Source organism: Gigantopelta aegis, unplaced genomic scaffold (assembly GCF_016097555.1).
Source record: "Gigantopelta aegis isolate Gae_Host unplaced genomic scaffold, Gae_host_genome ctg1618_pilon_pilon, whole genome shotgun sequence".
NCBI classification, from domain to species: domain Eukaryota; kingdom Metazoa; phylum Mollusca; class Gastropoda; order Neomphalida; family Peltospiridae; genus Gigantopelta; species Gigantopelta aegis.
In genome coordinates, this window is record NW_024532771.1 from 585 (window position 1) to 15,505 (window position 14,921).

General features: G+C 32.5%; 1 pseudogene; it reads left to right on the forward strand.

The window, feature by feature from the left end:
• The first annotated feature begins 423 nt into the window (after positions 1 to 423).
• LOC121391076 lies at positions 424 to 5,449 on the forward strand (annotated as a pseudogene).
• Positions 5,450 to 14,921: the final 9,472 nt, after the last annotated feature.

Genomic DNA, 14,921 nt, shown 5'->3' on the forward strand with positions numbered 1-14,921 from the left:
TTAATAGAGAGCATTGTTAATACATTCCTTCCTGAAAGTGACCTACAAACTGAATTTGCCAATTACTTGGAAGAACTTGAAGTATTTGATAAATCATCTGAACTACAACACATCCAGAGTGCTATTGAAGAAGCACTGATACCAAATCATGAAATTACTGAGACAACTTGCAAAGTAGAGATCAAATTACAAAGAAGATGTGGGAGAATGACATTAGACATTTTTCGTAAGCTTATAAATTACCTTTTTCCTATGATGGACAATGTTTTTAGTCACATTTATATCAAACAAGGATGTATTTGTGTTAGTTTTCTTGCACCTCGCTCACAATCACAACTTCTCATACAACTGGCTACTGAAAAAACAGAGTTTATGCATCAAGTTGGTATTTTCAAAATAGTAATAAATGAGCAACCCATCTTAATGGAAGAAGAGGATATAACATTTACTTTTGAACAATCACTACTTCAAGCAGCAAAAGCTGGTAATAATAATATTGTTACAATACTACTGGAGTTAGGAGCCAATATTGACTACCAGAATGAATGTGGAGGAACAGCACTGATGTTTGCCAGTGAGAATGGCCATTACCAAGTTGTTGAGCTTCTACTAAAGGAAAATGCTGATCCTAATCTTCAACAGTACCAAGAAGGTTGGACTGCTTTAATGATTGCCAGTCAAAATGGTCATTACCAAGTAGTTAAGCTTCTACTAAAAGAAAATGCTGATCCTAATCTTCAAGACCAAGAAGGTTGGACTGCTTTAATATTTGCCAGTGGAAATGGTCATTACCAAGTAGTTGAGCTTCTACTAAAAGAAAATGCTGATCCTAATCTTCAAGACCAAGAAGGTTGGACTGCATTGATATTTGCCAGTGAAAATGGTCATTACCAAGTTAGTTGAGCTTCTACTCAAAGAAAATGCTGATCCTAATCTTCAACACCAAGAAGGTTGGACTGCTTTAATATTTGCCAGTCAAAATGGTCATTACCAAGTAGTTGAGCTTCTACTAAAAGAAAATGCTGATCCTAATCTTCAAGACCAAGAAGGTTGGACTGCTTTAATATTTGCCAGTCAAAATGGTCATTACCAAGTAGTTGAGCTTCTACTAAAAGAAAATGCTGATCCTAATCTTCAAACCAAGAAGGTTGGACTGCTTTAATATTTGCCAGTGGAAATGGTCATTACCAAGTAGTTGAGCTTGTTACTCAAAGAAAATGTTGATCCTAATCTTCAAACACAAGAAGGATGGACTGCTTTAACATTTGCCAGTGAAAATGGTCATTACCAAGTAGTTGAGCTTCTACTAAAAGAAAATGCTGATCCTAATCTTCAAGACCAAGAAGGTTGGACTGGTTTAATATTGCCAGTCAAAATGGTCATTACCAAGTAGTTGAGCTTCTACTCAAAGAAAATGCTGATCCTAATCTTCAACACCAAGAAGGTTGGACTGCTTTAATATTTGCCAGTGGAAATGGTCATTACCAAGTAGTTGAGCTTCTACTAAAAGAAAATGCTGATCCTAATCTTCAAGATCAAGAAGGTTGGACTGCTTTAATATTTGCCAGTCAAAATGGTCATTACCAAGTAGTTGAGCTTCTACTAAAAGAAAATGCTGATCCTAATCTTCAAACACAAAGAGGATCAACTGCATTGACATTGGCCAGTCAAAATGGTCATTACCAAGTAGTTGAGCTTCTACTAAAAGAAAATGCTGATCCTAATCTTCAAAACCAAGAAGGTTGGACTGCTTTAATATTTGCCAGTGGAAATGGTCATTACCAAGTAGTTGAGCTTCTACTAAAAGAAAATGCTGATCCTAATCTTCAAAACCAAGAAGGTGTGACTGCTTTAATATTTGCCAGTCAAAATGGTCATTACCAAGTAGTTGAGCTTCTACTAAAAGAAAATGCTGATCCTAATCTTCAAGACCAAGAAGGTTGGACTGCTTTAATATTTGCCAGTGGAAATGGTCATTACCAAGTAGTTGAGCTTCTACTAAAAGAAAATGCTGATCCTAATCTTCAAAACCAAGAAGGTTGGACTGCTTTAATATTTGCCAGTGGAAATGGTCATTACCAAGTAGTTGAGCTTCTACTAAAAGAAAATGCTGATCCTAATCTTCAAGACCAAGAAGGTTGGACTGCTTTAATATTTGCCAGTCAAAATGGTCATTACCAAGTAGTTGAGCTTCTACTAAAAGAAAATGCTGATCCTAATCTTCAAGACCAAGAAGGTTTGGACTGCTTTAATGATTTGCCAGTGGAAATGGTCATTACCAAGTAGTTGAGCTTCTACTAAAAGAAAATGCTGATCCTAATCTTCAAAACCAAGAAGGTTGGACTGCTTTAATATTTGCCAGTGGAAATGGTCATTACCAAGTAGTTGAGCTTCTACTAAAAGAAAATGCTGATCCTAATCTTCAAGACCAAGAAGGTTGGACTGCTTTAATATTTGCCAGTGGAAATGGTCATTACCAAGTAGTTGAGCTTCTACTAAAAGAAAATGCTGATCCTAATCTTCAAAACCAAGAAGGTTTGACTGCTTTAATATTTGCCAGTGGAAATGGTCATTACCAAGTAGTTGAGCTTCTACTAAAAGAAAATGCTGATCCTAATCTTCAAGACCAAGAAGGTTGGACTGCTTTAATATTTGCCAGTCAAAATGGTCATTACCAAGTAGTTGAGCTTCTACTAAAAGAAAATGCTGATCCTAATCTTCAAACACAAAGAGGATCAACTGCATTGACATTGGCCAGTGAAAATGGTCATTACCAAGTAGTTGAGCTTCTACTAAAAGAAAATGCTGATCCTAATCTTCAAAACCAAAAAGGTGGGACTGCTTTAATATTTGCCAGTGGAAATGGTCATTACCAAGTAGTTGAGCTTCTACTAAAAGAAAATGCTGATCCTAATCTTCAAAACCAAGAAGGTTGGACTGCTTTAATATTTGCCAGTGGAAATGGTCATTACCAAGTAGTTGAGCTTCTACTAAAAGAAAATGCTGATCCTAATCTTCAAGACCAAGAAGGTTGGACTGCTTTAATATTTGCCAGTCAAAATGGTCATTACCAAGTAGTTGAGCTTCTTCTCAAAGAAAATGCTGATCCTAATCTTCAAAACCAAGAAGGTTGGACTGCTTTAATATTTGCCAGTGGAAATGGTCATTACCAAGTAGTTGAGCTTCTACTAAAAGAAAATGCTGATCCTAATCTTCAAAACCAAGAAGGTTGGACTGCTTTAATATTTGCCAGTGGAAATGGTCATTACCAAGTAGTTGAGCTTCTACTAAAAGAAAATGCTGATCCTAATCTTCAAAACCAAGAAGGTTGGACTGCTTTAATATTTGCCAGTGGAAATGGTCATTACCAAGTAGTTGAGCTTCTACTAAAAGAAAATGCTGATCCTAATCTTCAAGACCAAGAAGGTTGGACTGCTTTAATATTTGCCAGTCAAAATGGTCATTACCAAGTAGTTGAGCTTCTACTAAAAGAAAATGCTGATCCTAATCTTCAAACACAAAGAGGATCAACCGCATTGACATTGGCCAGTGAAAATGGTCATTACCAAGTAGTTGAGCTTCTACTAAAAGAAAATGCTGATCCTAATCTTCAAAACCAAGAAGGTTGGACTGCTTTAATATTTGCCAGTCAAAATGGTCATTACCAAGTAGTTGAGCTTCTACTAAAAGAAAATGCTGATCCTAATCTTCAAAACCAAGAAGGTTGGACTGCTTTAATATTTGCCAGTGGAAATGGTCATTACCAAGTAGTTGAGCTTCTACTAAAAGAAAATGCTGATCCTAATCTTCAAGACCAAGAAGGTTGGACTGCTTTAATATTTGCCAGTGGAAATGGTCATTACCAAGTAGTTGAGCTTCTACTAAAAGAAAATGCTGATCCTAATCTTCAAAACCAAGAAGGTTGGACTGCTTTAATATTTGCCAGTGGAAATGGTCATTACCAAGTAGTTGAGCTTCTACTAAAAGAAAATGCTGATCCTAATCTTCAAGACCAAGAAGGTTGGACTGCTTTAATATTTGCCAGTCAAATGGTCATTACCAAGTAGTTGAGCTTCTACTCAAAGAAAATGCTGATCCTAATCTTCAAGACCAAGAGGATCAACTGCTTTGATATTTGCCAGTGGAAATGGTCATTACCAAGTAGTTGAGCTTCTACTAAAAGAAAATGCTGATCCTAATCTTCAAAACCAAGAAGGTTGGACTGCTTTAATATTTGCCAGTGGAAATGGTCATTACCAAGTAGTTGAGCTTCTACTAAAAGAAAATGCTGATCCTAATCTTCAAGACCAAGAAGGTTGGACTGCTTTAATATTTGCCAGTGGAAATGGTCATTACCAAGTAGTTGAGCTTCTACTAAAAGAAAATGCTGATCCTAATCTTCAAAACCAAGAAGGTTTGACTGCTTTAATATTTGCCAGTGGAAATGGTCATTACCAAGTAGTTGAGCTTCTACTAAAAGAAAATGCTGATCCTAATCTTCAAAATCAAGAAGGTTGGACTGCTTTAATATTTGCCAGTCAAAATGGTCATTACCAAGTAGTTGAGCTTCTACTAAAGAAAATGCTGATCCTAATCTTCAAACACAAAGAGGATCAACTGCATTGACATTGGCCAGTGAAAATGGTCATTACCAAGTAGTTGAGCTTCTACTAAAAGAAAATGCTGATCCTAATCTTCAAAACCAAAAAGGTGGGACTGCTTTAATATTTGCCAGTGGAAATGGTCATTACCAAGTAGTTGAGCTTCTACTAAAAGAAAATGCTGATCCTAATCTTCAAAACCAAGAAGGTTGGACTGCTTTAATATTTGCCAGTGGAAATGGTCATTACCAAGTAGTTGAGCTTCTACTAAAAGAAAATGCTGATCCTAATCTTCAAGACCAAGAAGGTTGGACTGCTTTAATATTTGCCAGTCAAATTGGTCATTACCAAGTAGTTGAGCTTCTTCTCAAAGAAAATGCTGATCCTAATCTTCAAAACCAAGAAGGTTGGACTGCTTTAATATTTGCCAGTGGAAATGGTCATTACCAAGTAGTTGAGCTTCTACTAAAAGAAAATGCTGATCCTAATCTTCAAAACCAAGAGGATCAACTGCTTTGATATTTGCCAGTGGAAATGGTCATTACCAAGTAGTTGAGCTTCTACTAAAAGAAAATGCTGATCCTAATCTTCAAAACCAAGAAGGTTGGACTGCTTTAATATTTGCCAGTGAAAATGGTCATTACCAAGTAGTTGAGCTTCTACTAAAAGAAAATGCTGATCCTAATCTTCAAAACCTAGAAGGTTGGACTGCTTTAATATTTGCCAGTGGAAATGGTCATTACCAAGTAGTTGAGCTTCTACTAAAAGAAAATGCTGATCCTAATCTTCAAGACCAAGAAGGTTGGACTGCTTTAATATTTGCCAGTCAAATGGTCATTACCAAGTAGTTGAGCTTCTTCTCAAAGAAAATGCTGATCCTAGTCTTCAAAACAAAGTGGATGGACAGCATCAACAATCGCTAATCAGAATGGTCATTTTGAAATAGTTCATTTATTAGAAAAGTACATTGATCCCAGTAGTAGTTCTTGTAAAGGATTAGACCATTCAATAAACCAACCAATAGAAATTACCAGCTCTGATATTTTAATACCTGATCAACAGACAGAGGAACCTAATAAACAACTACAAAATATAAAGACAACAGAGTCTGTAGTTGAACAAGATGTCCTTCCACACTCAACTATCCACTCCTTGTCTCCAAAGCTGTCTTTTCAAAATCGTTTAATTAAATCTATCAAACAACTATTTCATACTTTTAAAGATACTAAAAAGAAAGAGATCAGAAATAACAAATCAATAATTTATGAACAGGAACAACCTCGACAACAACATCGCTCTACATTGATCCAGCTACCATTACCTATTTCAAGAAAGAAGTTGAAAAGGACACAAAGAAAACAACATAATGTTACAACAAAGAATATTGTAAACAAATAATTGTTATTGTTAATATATGTTTATTATGTGTTTGGTAAAAGCCAATGTATAATGTTAATGATTGTTAATTATATCTGTCTTCCATCAATGCAAAGAAAAATGTAATGTTATAAAAATTATTTTTTGGCATGTATAAACTATATTACATTGTACTGCAACATAATGTTAGGTTTCTAAATAAAACATCATGATATTGATGATAGAATATGATATTATTTCCTATACATTTGCAATTGCTATGGACAATATTATATGATATATGATAAAATTTACATCAGTTCTATCTTATGTGTCTTGAGTTTACTAGAATACGTAAGATATTCAGTCACTGTTTTACTATTTATTTTTAACTACAGTACATAATGAGAGTATTGTTAACAAAATATATAGAATATAGTGTAATCAATAATTGTATGCTTTATAGATAGTGAGATGTAATGATGATACTCAGTTGTTGTCACTGTCATATCTTCTACTTTTTCTATCTCTATCAGTTTGATGATAAGAATAATGATGCTTGTAATAATATCTTCTTTGACTCTTGTCTACTTCTTTCATCTACAGAGGAAGAGTCATTGGTATGTCTTATGTGATTGTTTCTTCAAAATATCCCTGTCTTTGTATTTTTTTCATACTTTTCTCTTTTTGTATTTTTCTGTTGAGATATGAAGGCAATAATAGGTAACAAAATTTCACATTAAATAAATTAGTGATTGGACAATCAACTTGTTCATTATATAATGAATGGATACATGTATAAAATGATGGAGGATGTACAAACACTATCTATAAACAATATTCTTGCCAGTGAGAGTGGCTATTACCAAGTTGTTTAGCCTCTTCTTAAGGAAAGGCTAATCCTAATCTTCAAACACAAGAAGACAGCTGTATTAACGCATGCAGGTGAGAATGGCCATTACCAAGTTGTTGAACTTCTCAGAAAATGCTGATATCAAACTTCAAAGACAAGATGGTGTGAATCCTTTGATGTTTGCCACTCATAGCTATTTCTGAGTCATTGAGTTGGTCAAAGAAAATGCTGATCATAATCTTCAAAGACAAAGTGGTTATTTGAAATAGAGAAACGTTGGACAGCATCAACAATTGCTGTCAGAATGGTCATTTGAAATAGCTCATTTATTAGAAAAGTACATTGATCCTAGTAGTAATTCTTGTAAAGAATTAGATCAATCAATAAACAAATCAATAAAAACTACCATTTCTGCTATTTTAATACCTGGCCAAAAGATGGAGGAACTTAGCAAACAACTACAAAAGTATACAGACAACAGAGTCTGTAATTGAACAAGATGTCCTTCGCGCCTCAACTATCCACTCTGCATCTATAAAGCTGTCTTTTCAAATATAATAATATTATAAACATAATGTTGGCAAGTATAATGTTAATTAAAACTCTCAATTATCTATCCTTCCATTAATGCACAAAATATGATTTTTTCACATTTTGCCATTTGTACAACAGGTTACAAGTTAGAATAGTTTCTCGATGCCCATAACTTTTGCTCCTGTTAGTTGTCTTCTCCTCATTGTTCCAATATAGATTTCTGTTATGAGACATCAAGGTTCACTAAAAGTGATGTGTGAGAATGATGTATATAGGTATGAAATTATTGTTATAAGTACTACAACTCACCCTACAATTACACATTGTTTACATAATTTTCTCTGAACATAACACACATTTAATGAAGAAACTAAGTCTTTAGAATTTTTGTAATTATTATAAATTCATATTCACTCATCATGTCCCATCCATGTATACATGTTATAATAACAATTATATTATACTCTTCTCAAATTAGTCAATGTAATGCAGCAAGAATAACGAGATCATGATGTGTGTATTTCACTATAGAAGAGCTTTCTGAGCTGGAATGGGTCCATATAATGCAATAAATAAAATTGAGTTGTACTGTGCTTAGTTATAAAGTTGCTACACAATGTAAACAGATATAAAAAGTGTGAGGTGTTAGGAATAAGTTCACAGGTTATTATTTAAATTACATGTTATGTTTCTCAATCTACTTATTATAATACTGTACTTACTGACTATTACTGTCTATTATTACTGTATAATACTGTACTTACTGACTATTACTGTCTATTATTACTGTATAATAATGTACTTACTGACTATTACTGTCTATTATTACTGTATAATACTGTACTTACTGACTATTACTGTCTATTATTGCTGTATAATAATGTACTTACTGACTATTACTGTCTATTATTATTGTATAATACTGTACTTACTTGCTATAATATTACTTTTGATGAGTTTCGCAAAGTTATTTCATAAAGCTGTAATCTGTTTAACCAACTTATAACCAATTTTATTACTTGCTATAACTCACTATAACTCACTGTGATTTAATGTAACCTATTATAACCTTATTATAATCCATTGTAACCTATTATAACCTTTTATAATCTTATTATATCCATTGTAACCTACTGTAACCTTATTATAATCCATTGTAACCTACTGTAACCTTATTATAATCCATTGTAACCTACTGTAACCTTATTATAATCCATTGTAACCTATTGTAACCTTATTCCATTGTAACCTATTATAATCTTATTATAATCCATTGTAACCTATTGTAACCTTATTATAATCCTAACTTAAAACAGTATCCTAATCCTCAAACACAAAATGGTGTGACTGCTTTAATGTTTGCCAGTGAGAATGGCCATTTTCAAGTTGTTGAGCTTCTACTCAAAGAAAATGCTGACCCTAATCTTCAAACAAAGAAGGGCTCGATAGCATTGACATCGGTCAGTCAAATTGGTCATTACCAAATTGTTGAGCTACTACTCAATGGAAAGGCTGATCCTAATCATCAAACACTAAAAGGTTTCGTTGGATTGACAATTGTCATTCAAATGGTTATTACCAAAGCCACTAACCATAAGATGTTAAGACTGCTTAATGTTTGCTAGTCAGAATGGTCATTTTTTAGAAAAGTACATTGATCCTAATAATAGTTCTTAAAAAATATTAGAGGAATCAATAAACCAACTAATAGATAGTATGGTAATTGTCCAACTTTTAAAGATACAAAGAAAAAAAGAACTTTGAAATAACAAATCAACAATTTTGGAACAGAAACAACCACAAGAAAACATCACTCTATATTGATCCAGCTACCATTATCTATTTCAAGAAAGAAGCCGAAAAAAGACACAAAGAAAAGATAATATTACAACAAAGAATATAATATAATGCAATAAATAAAATTGAGTTGTACTGTGCTTAGTTATAAAGTTGCTACACAATGTAAACAGATATAAAAAAGTGTGAGGTGTTAGGAATAAGTTCACAGGTTATTATTTAAATTACATGTTATGTTTCTCAATCTACTTATTATAATACTGTACTTACTGACTATTACTGTCTATTATTACTGTATAATACTGTACTTACTGACTATTACTGTCTATTATTACTGTATAATAATGTACTTACTGACTATTACTGTCTATTATTACTGTATAATACTGTACTTACTGACTATTACTGTCTATTATTGCTGTATAATAATGTACTTACTGACTATTACTGTCTATTATTATTGTATAATACTGTACTTACTGACTATTACTGTCTATTATTACTGTATAATATTGTACTTACTGACTATTACTGTCTATTATTACTATATAATACTGTACTTACTGACTATTACTGTCTATTATTACTGTATAATGATGTACTTACTGACTATTACTGTCTATTATTACTGTATAATAATGTACTTACTGACTATTACTGTCTATTATTACTGTATAATACTGTACTAACTGACTATAATATTACTTTTGATGAGTTTCACAAACTTATTTCATAAAGCTGTAATCTGTTTAACCAACCTATATCCCATTATATAACTTGCTATAACTCACTATAAATCACTGTAATTTAATGTAACCTATTATAACCTTATTATAATCCATTGTAACCTACTGTAACCTTATTTTAATCCATTGTAACCTATTATAACCTTATTATAATCCATTGTAACCTATTATAACCTTATTATAATCCATTGTAACCTTATTGTAACCTTATTATAATCCATTGTAACCTACTTCATAGGTACACACAGCCAAGATGATATATTAGCAGAGACTAGTACAGACATGAGGAAAATAATAAAGCAAATGATATGAAAACAAAAGAAGAGACCACAGAAAGTAGTAACTTAACACAACAGAGTCTAATTACAATTCAGTCAACTTCTTAAACTTTAAAGAAGATAATTGAAATGAGTTCTAAGGATCAAGTTGCAGAAAATTTGCAAAATATACAAGAGGATATAACTTTCACCTTTAATCATCACCAAGTCATTGAACTTATCAAGAAAAAACTAATCCTAATATTCAAAAACAAAATGTCGTGACTGCTTTAATGATCATGACCAAGTTGTTGAACTTCTCAAACAAAATGTTGATCATAATCTTCAAACACATGAGGGAGGGAATGCTTTAATATATGCTAGTTGTAATGATCATTACCAAGTTGTCAAGCTTCTTCTCAAAGAAAAAGCTGATCAAAATATTCAAGACCAAGGAGGCTGTACTGCTTTAATATTTGCCAGTGAAAATTGTCATTACCAGTAGGAGAAGTATTGTAAACTAAAAAATGTGCGTATAAAGATGTATAAAAAATATGCATAGAAATATGGACAACCACTAAGAAAAATACTGGATACACAAAGTAGCACTATTGTGTATACACATTATCTGTGAGAGTATTATATTCAGGATTATATGGATCGTCTTTGATATATTGACAATATTATGAATACTTCTTTTTGATACACAACAAAGGAGTCAGTACCATATAGCTGGCCCAAGTGTGACAGCTGTCACTTTAGCTATTATAGTTGTGAAAGAAGAAATAAATGAGCAATAGCTATATAGTATATGTCTTCTTCATAGTACTCCTACAAACACACAGTTATAATAACCAGTAAATAAAGAATTTCTAAAAAATGAAGTAAATATAGGGATGGGTAATATCATATAAAGAATGCAAACAAGATAGTAGGGATGGTAATTACATCATCCTACATACCAGTACAGGTAGCACAAACAATTTAGGATAGTCATCAACTATATCTAAATCACTTAAATAATACCAGTACTATATTGTTGTATTCTATGTCCATACTATTAATAAATTTATTGTTCATTAACTACCATTCTCACATTCAGACTATTATATCCTATCCAGTTAGAATGTTCCATTATCAGCTACATTATAATACAAGGTGTTATCATAATAGCAAGAGTAGTAATGTTACCTATACACAGTATGATTCATTTAGGCTATGTACTTAACACTTATATGTCTACTAAACAGATGTGTACATGTACTATATCTAGCTATCACATTGTAAAAGAATACTTTCAGCATTCCATCTGGTTATACTTTGTTTACTCCACATCACCAAGGACACACCCACCCATGATAGCTGTCAATAATGATGTGGTTATACTATTCTGATTACTTCTTACTAATATCAATTTGATAAACAATGACAATATTAAAATATTACTAATACTAGTTTTCTAATTTTAGATTATTAATAACTATACAATAACCATATAAGGAGATTTTGAGGTGTATCTTAACATTGTTTCCAGTTAAAAATGTTAGTTCATTAATAGTTCATACTCATAATATTAACGTATCTATCATTAGACAGTCTAGACTTTTCTGGTAGAGTAATAATTTTTCTTAACTTGTAGGATTATCAGATAAGTTATTGTTTAATAAATCAGTCATTTCACTAGAGAAATGATATTATTTCAAGTATATCTAATAAGATTTATATATGATATATCCTCGTATTATTATACACAGTAAATTGTTTCATAGCTTATGCACTCATCCTAATATTATTCACTAATGTAATTTCCTAATTTTCCATATTATTTAATATATAGTTATTATTACATAAACTTGAAATACAGTGAGAGCTGTCACTTTAGCTATAGTTCTAATTACAGAAGATAGATGAGCATTAGCTGTTTAGTATATGTTTATTCCTCATAGTACTACACACACACACACACACACAGTTATGATAATAACAACCATATAAGGATATTCTAATTTTAGAATAACTATAGTGGATATTTATAAACAATGCCCATATTAGGATTTTTTTGAAGGGATTTCAAGAAGCTAACAGTAATAGCTATATAGTTATTTCCAATATGTCTGACAATCCTACAAGATGTACTACTACTCTACCAGTAGATAGTCCTAGACTGTCTAATAGACCTACTGAGTCTGAACTAATGGAACTACTTGAACCATTAGTAGAGTGGAAAAATTTGCTATTTTTCTACCAAAGATATCATCTACAATGATAAAGAAGATTGAAAATGATTACTCATCAACTGATCTTCGAAAATTAGCTCTCTTCTCGAAATAGCTCAAAATTGACTCTTATGCTACCTGGGATAAAGTAATTGTTGCCCTATCAAAAGCTAATGAACACTATCTAGTCTCAAAAGTACAAGAAAACCTTATTACCACCATACCACCAGTAGATCTTTATCAAGGTGAGTGTATAATGATGTCAGGAGATATTTATATGAGTATCTTACTCTGTTATAGGTACATACAGTCAAGATGACACATTAACTGAAACTGTTGAAGTGAAAAAAGATAATAAAGAAAGTGAACAACACATGCACAAACAAGGCAATATTCATTCAGTACAGCATTGTCAAGCCCTAGGGAGCCATAGTGAAACTAAAATAAAACCAGTAGATTCCAATCAAGGTGAGTGCATTGGATTTATTAAAGATGGTTATGAGTGTCTTCATCTGTATTATTTAGGTACACACAGTAAAGACGTTAAATTAATTGATAGTGCACTGAAAAAAGATGACAATCAATCCAGTGTTACAGTAGCAAATGAACAAACCAAATGAACAAGAAAATAATAGAAATTAGTTCTAAAGATCAAGTTGCAAAAGAGCTGAAAAGACTTGTAGACAAATTTACATCTTTAGTATGTAAAATTGTAAGTCATCTTGAAGAGATGATAAAAATTAATAAATGTAAATTAATTGACATAGCAAGACATATTAAATTACTACCCTGGCTATCTGAAGAAAAGGAACTGGACAAATTGATTGAAGTTACAACCATTGATGAATTGTTTGTTGAAATAGAGCCTTACTACTGCTTTCTTAGTAACTGTGAATTAATAGAGAGCATTGTTAATACATTCCTCCCTGAAAGTGACCTACAAACTGAATTTGCCAAGGTATTTGGAAGAACTTGAAGTATTTGATAAATCATCTGAACTACAACACATCCAGAGTGCTATTGAAGAAGCACTGATACCAAAATCATGAAATTACTGAGACGACTTGCAAAGTAGAGATCAAATTACAAAGAAGATGTGGGAGAATGACATTAGACATTTTTTCGTAAGCTTATAATTACCTTTTTCCTATGATGGACAATGTTTTTAGTCATATTTACATCAAACAAGGATGCATTTGTGTTAGTTTTCTTGCACCTCGCTCACAATCACAACTTCTCATACAACTGGCTACTGAAAAAAACAGAGTTTATGCATCAAGTTGGTATTTTCAAAATAATAATAAATGAGCAACCCATCTTAATGGAAGAAGAGGATATAACATTTACCTTTGAACAATCACTATTTCAAGCAGCAAAAGCTGGTGATAATAATATTGTTACAATACTACTGGAGTTAGGAGCCAATATTGACTACCAGAATGAAGGGGGAGGAATAGCACTAATATTTGCCAGTGAGAATGGGCATTACAAGTTGTTGAGATTCTACTAAAAGAAAATGGTGATCCTAATCTTCAAGACCAAGAAGGTTGGACTGCTTTAATATTAGCCAGTCAAATGTTCATTACCAAGTAGTTGAGCTTCTACTAAAAGAAAATGCTGATCCTAATCTTCAAAACCAAGATGGTTGTACTGCGTTAATATTTGCCATGAAAATGGTCATTACCAAGTAATGAGCTTCTACTAAAAGAAAATGCTGATCCTAATCTTCAGAAGAAGAAGGTTTTACTGGTTTAATGGTTGCTAGTCAAAATGGTCATTACCAAGTAGTTGAGCTTCTACTAAAAAGAAAATGCTGATCCAAATCTTCAAAACCAAGAAGGTTGGACTGCTTTAATATTTGCCAGTCAAAATGGTCATTACCAAGTAGTTGAGCTTCTACTAAAAGAAAAAGCTGATCCTAATCTTCAAGACCAAAAAGATTGGACTGCTTTAATATTTGCTAGTCAAAATGGTCATTACCAGTAGTTGAGCTTCTACTAAAAGAAAATGCTGATCCTAATCTTAAAACACAAAGAGGATCAACTGCATTGACATTGGCCAGTCAAAATGGTCATTACCAAGTAGTTGAGCTTCTACTAAAAGAAAATGTTGATCCTAATCTTCAACAAGAAGAAGGTTTTACTGGTTTAATGGTTGCTAGTCAAAATGGTCATTACCAAGTAATTGAGCTTCTACTAAAAGAAAATGCTGATCCTAATCTTCAAGGCCAAGAAGATTGGACTGCTTTAATGTTTGCCAGTGAGAATGGTCATTACCAAGTAGTTGAGCTTCTACTAAAAGAAAATGCTGATCCTAATCTTAAAAACACAAAGAGGATCAACTGCATTGACATTGGCCAGTCAAAATGGTCATTACCAAGTAGTTGAGCTTCTACTAAAAGAAAAATGCTGATCCTAATCTTCAAAACCAAGAAGGTGGACTGCTTTAATGTTTGCTAGTCAGATGGTCATTACCAAGTAGTTGAGCTTCTACTAAAAGAAAATGCTGATGCTAATCTTAAAACACAAAGAGGATCAACCGCATTGACATTGGCCAGTCAG